At 47.7% G+C, this 5,724-nt stretch overlaps 1 pseudogene; it reads right to left on the reverse strand.

The window, feature by feature from the left end:
* Positions 1-2,934: 2,934 nt before the first annotated feature.
* On the reverse strand, positions 2,935-5,253 carry LOC144148364 (uncharacterized; annotated as a pseudogene).
* Between the last annotated feature and the right edge of the window lie 471 nt (positions 5,254-5,724).

The raw sequence follows: 5,724 nt of genomic DNA on the forward strand, positions 1-5,724 counted from the left end.
TTTTCGTATGCACCACTTTTGAATGGTGCAAAGGGGCTTTAGAAAGGAGGGGAGGGAGGGAGAAAGAGAGAGAAAGAGAAGGGGACTGAGCTCGCAGTTTGACAAAACGAAGGAATACAGCCCCGTGGTCTAAGTTATTTTGCCAGAATACTTCATGTTTGCAGTACTCTTCTAGTGCTCCGGCAGGCGCATTGGCACTTAAGACAGCTTGATTTAATGCTTAATTTGAAATTTAATTTCAACAGAGGTGTTTTTCAGAGCCCTTACGGCTAAATTAAATTATCACTGTGCATGCCAGAAATCTGTCAAGATGAGCTGGTACAAACAAATGCGTGGACAGCATAGGTGATTTCAAAGTAAATTTTGTCGTACCTTTTCTTTGTAATCGCTTATTATTGTAGGTCAAACCTACACATACAACTTTACATGTGCTAATGTTTTGTCTAACGCCTACTGCTGCAGGGTACTTTCTCCATTGTGCTCATGGCCGTGGTCGACAGTTCTTCGAAGTTCGTGCTGATCGATGTTGTGGCGGAGGGCTGCCAGAGTGACAGCGGAGTGTTCAAGAACGCAGAGATTGGGAAGGCCCTTACCAAAGGGCAGCTTGACATCCCCTCACTTGGGCAGCTCCCAGGCACAACAAAGGTGGCGCCGTACGCTTTCGTCGGGGATGAAGCGTTCCAGCTGCGGCGCGACTTTATGCGCCCTTTCCCAGCTAAACTCCTTTAAGACAAACGAAGAGTCTTCCCTTACAGACTAAGCCGAGCACGATATGATATCAGGCACTTTCTTTGGGTATGCTGACCCTGCCATACTCAATTTTATACAAACACAGAAAGCACTTGAACTAATGCTTAATACGCACTTGGCATCTTGACATTGATGAAGCAAAATAAAAACAATGAACACAAAATACATAGCTCAAAAACAGTGGCTCTAACTCGACAATACAGTGCATATAGTCAACCACGTAGCTCAAGAAGAGCGGCTCTAACTTGCGTACAAAGCTGCTGAACGAAAACAGTTCAGAGGAAAAACATCTAAAAACAGAAGGGGCACAAAAAACAAAATCTCCCCACACTTAGTACAAACCATCATTACGACAAAACGATGTCGCAAGCACAGGTCAAATTGAGGTGTGCACCCTGCGCAATGTTTGTGCGACCCTATCTCATCAACAAGTCTCCTTTACACAGCTCATAAAATAGGGTATGCGTAGCAGCTTGCGCGACTCGTGATTAACCTTACATTACAAACATAAATGCCGATTTCAATTAGCTGTTCACGTTGCTTCTCTACAAGGCCGTACAAAAATAAGCGCAAAAGATTTGTTTACGTACATTTAATGAGCATAGGGCTTTTAATCTAAAAAAACGCGAGCTCATTAGCACTGTGCTCATTTTGATTGATTGATTGTGGGGGTTTAACACGCCGACGCAACGCAGGCGATGAGGCGCGACGTAGTGGAGGGCTCCGGATTAATTTTGACCACCTGGAGATCTTTAACGTGCGCCGAAATCTCGTACACACGGGCGTTCTTTTTTTTTTTTTTTTGACTGTGCTCATTTTACATTGGCATTCTTGTAGCTGCAGTTTCCAGACTAGTCTACAGAATCGGCTTTGAAAGGTGGCTTCTTCTAAAACCTGTGTCGTACTATTATTTCATTTTACCAGGAGGTGTGCAGAAAACGCCTTCGGCATCGCAGCGGCCAGCTGGCGCATACTGCTCCGCACCATTCAGCCCCTCCCCAAGAATATGGATTATGTAGTGAAGCCAGCATGTGTACTGCTTGATTTCTTAGCTGTCCCAAATGAGGAATCGGAGCAGATCCTCGACCAAAAGGACAGGTTCGTGAATGTGGTTCCAGGACAGTGGAGGTAGGGCATCCAGCAGACGTCGGGGTAGGAGCATGTGGACCCCTGTTATTCCCGCTTGAAGGAACCCAGTCACGGAAGTTCAGTGCAGACGCTTCGGATGCCAGGACGCTTTTGTCGGCCTACTTTTGCAGCACCGCTGAAGAGGTGCCGTGGCAGGGGCACCAGCCAGGCGCCTCCAAAGAAGGGGCCCTCAAGCGCCTGCAACAGCTGGGGCTGCACCCACTTTGCTGAAGGTAAACTTTCCTCGAATAGCAAAGATGCTCTGCATCACGTTTAGCTACCCAATATACCGTATTTTCGCGCGCGTTACCCACCCCTGCATATAATCGGCACCCCCACTTTCAGCCCGCCTGAAAAGAAAAAAAAAATTGAGCCCATCTCCCCCATCTCCCCGCGAGGGGGACTCGAGTAAATGCGTCGCGTAGGGGGTGGGTGTATTGCGTTAACGTTTAGTGTTTGGGGGAGTTGGTGGTAGTGAATGCGTTGTATCAGCAGCTTCTTGACGTAGTTTGAATGAGTCAAGGATATAAGGCGCATTCGTAGCTTCCCATTTTGTGTCGGCTTTCTGGCGCAGTGGGTAGAGCACCATGTACATTGCGCTCCGCCCGCAGGGTCGAGGGATCGAAACCAGGCGCCGGATAGTATTGTTTTTATATAGTGTAGGGGGAGGGGTGCGGACAACGACGGTACGGACTACGACGGACGTCAACGCGGGTGACATCAAGAGTTACTGAAATGCTCTGCATTTAAAAATCTTCGGATATTGCCCGCACAGTTGATACAGGAAAGGTGGCTAAGGCGTTGCGCTGCTGAGCACAACCGCTGCCATTGAAGTCTTAGTCAGTGTTACTACGCAGAAGCTTCACGGCACAACGAGCATTGCCGCGAAGCTGCACTAAAGGAAAAACCCCGCGTATTATCCATACCCCTATATTGCCACTGATATTTTCGCATTTTTGGTGTGGGTAATACGTGCAGAAATACGGCACTTCAACTATTGTTGCACTATGCACATTAACATGTCTTATTTTGCTTGCACACGTTGTCAGCCATCAGCTACTCAAGATCTTTTAACTGTTTGATTACTTCCATGATCATCATCCGCATGCCGAAGTAGTGTTCTTTTTTCACTTCTCTCATCGATCTCACCACCGACAGTGCGAAATGGTGATGGTCATCCTGCTCGTCTAAACTATTCGTTAACTTTCCAAGATTCTCTATCAGCAAAATATCATCATCGTCTTTCCTTTTTTTCTTTTAGGTGGCTGCATCGCAGACATGCTGCCAAGGCTGGGCTCGTGGCTTTGCAGTGGAGACGCCGCCGACCGAAGTGATTCAGCCGCCGTTTCCAGCGACCCCGGTGCCGACTCACGTGACCCAAGCGACGATGACGACTCCGGCAACAATGGGGAGCACTCAATCAACACCAGAGGCGCCGGGTACAAGTCGGGATGGTCACTTGTTTGGTTGAAATCGATGTCCTCAAATTGGTTTTGAGAAATCCCTCTCAAAATGCTCTCAGCCGTCTCCTGACTCCCTGTTTGCCTGGCATTCTTCTTGGGAGGCTCAAAATTACCAGAAGTCCTGCACAGTAAAAATAAGGGTGGATGTTATAAAATTGTGTCAGTGTTCATCCTGAAAAAGAGCTGTGTTCATTGGCGTGGATGCGTAGGCACCGGACTTGTATGCTCCACACAGTTAAGCCCCTTATGTAAAGAGCTGAATGCCCAGAGACACCGAGTTTGTTCAGAGCAGGAGCTCTTAATTCTGTGGAGAGCAATTCAGGCCGCAAAAGCTGCCATAAGTTTTAACTACTTTGACCACCTTTTGTAACCTGTTGTATATGCTTGCCACTGCCACCGGAAAATCACAGCAAGGCTGCATAAAGGCTGTATTGCAAGTCGGAAATGTTTTAAAGGAGTTCAGGAAGACCAATCATGGCCACGTTGAACTGCAAAGGGGAGGGGATCACGCCTTGCGGCCTCCCGTTGCTCCCCAGTCGCAGCGTGTCTGACTGGACCCCCTTCGACGAACATAGCTCTGTGGCCCGAAAGAAAGTTGCTAACACAGTCGTAGGTCGGCCTAGGTCCAGTATCCCTCGGTTTTCAGAGACGGCTGTGTGCTTTATCTAGTCAAAGATTTTTGTTACGTGAAGTCTCAATGTAGCTGTACTGTGTAGTGGTGAGCAGTGTGCTCAGTATATGATCTCGTGTTTGAGTCGAAGCATCAGATCTTGTGTTGAGAGTTTTGGCTCGAAACCTATCACAGCGTGTGGAAATGATTAATTTTTTATGTGCCTAAAATTACGTGTTCTACAAGCTACCCGACTCGTGATGTGAGAGATGTCGGCCCTAAATTTTATAACTAAAGCTTTTTTGTCCGGTTTGGGAATCATTGCAACCTTTGCAATTTTCCAGTGTTTGATTTGACCATGTTTCCAGCACACATTCACGTCCTGGGTGAGGGCTATGAGAGAACTGTCATCCAGGTCTACAATTTGTAATATTTTGTTAGTAATGCCGTCTGGACCTGGGGTACAGGGTAGGTTCTCAGGTATTCATGAATGGTAAAGTATCTCTCATTTTCTTTGCACAATAAAGGACGAACGTTTAAAGAAACAAGGTATTTCTCGCGCTGTTATGTTACGAGGTCATCATCTTTGGCACCACTTACTTCTGGGTGATATGTCATGTATATATTTTCTACATGGTTCAGAATTGCAAGAGGATCACTGCTGCATGTGGAAAAAACTGCTGTTTGTCGATTAAAACCTTCATCACTACAAGTTTGTGTCATTTCTACATAAAGGTTCTCCAATGAGTGAACCCACCAATCACTGAAGGCAACAAAATTCTCACTTCTGTTGACTCTCCCCGTATAGTCAGGCAAGTTTTAATTACTGTAAGTTTTTACTTTTGGAGCACTTACAAGTCGCACATTGCAGCTGAGGCTTTCATACTGTTCCAAGCGATTTTCAGCTTTCAGTCGTGACTCTATTCTAGTGGGGAAGCGGGGAGCACGGACAAAAGTGTATGCAAAGGGAATGAATGCATAGCAAATACCTATCAGCAAGAAGCCCTCCGTCTGCGCCCTTGCCTTGACTGGTCGGATATCGGGTAAAATTGTGTAGCGTATTATAAACTTCTACCAACACCGCCGCAAGGCTCAGATTCGCAAGCTACGACGCGAAAACCACGGTAGCTTTTTTTTCGCTAGTTTGTTATGAAACTAAAAGCGTCAATAAACTTACTTGCGGGTTGTCATAGTGTCGCGCAGGAACAGGAGCTGCTTGTAGAACGGCCAGGGAACCGGCGTCTCTTCGTCGTCGTCGTCGCCGGCTCTTTCGACGGCGTCGTCGGCGCAGTCGCTGCCCATGCTACTTTTTTTTCTGGGCAACGACGTAGTAGCGGCGAAACGTATCCCTCATGAACTTCCACCGCTTTGGTATTGCTGCGATGCACTCTGCGTAGACGAAATGAAATGATCCGCTGCTGCTTTCAACTGCCAAGCCGACAGAGACACGCCCTACGTACCTTCGCTGACTGTTCCCGTAAACATTGCAGCGCAGATTTCCCTCGGAAAGGCGGCTTTGAGCTGCCGGTTTTTGTGGTCTTTATGCGTGGCCAGCCACAAAGACGTTCTGCTGGCCACGCTGGAAATCAGCCTTTCGTTGTCAATTGCCGTGGGCATAGCGGACGCGGTCTCGTAGGCGGCCATTGCGGATGACGGACAGAAGGACCGGATGGCGGAAGTTGCGAGACTGCGGCGTTTGATTGGCTGCTGCCGATGACGCAACTTCCGGCGCACGGAAAAATATCTAGCATCGCAGATCTTGCCGAACGCGAC

Source organism: Haemaphysalis longicornis, unplaced genomic scaffold (genome assembly GCF_048455015.1).
Source record: "Haemaphysalis longicornis isolate Haplotype H1 unplaced genomic scaffold, Haemaphysalis longicornis Haplotype H1 scaffold_8, whole genome shotgun sequence".
NCBI classification, from domain to species: domain Eukaryota; kingdom Metazoa; phylum Arthropoda; class Arachnida; order Ixodida; family Ixodidae; genus Haemaphysalis; species Haemaphysalis longicornis.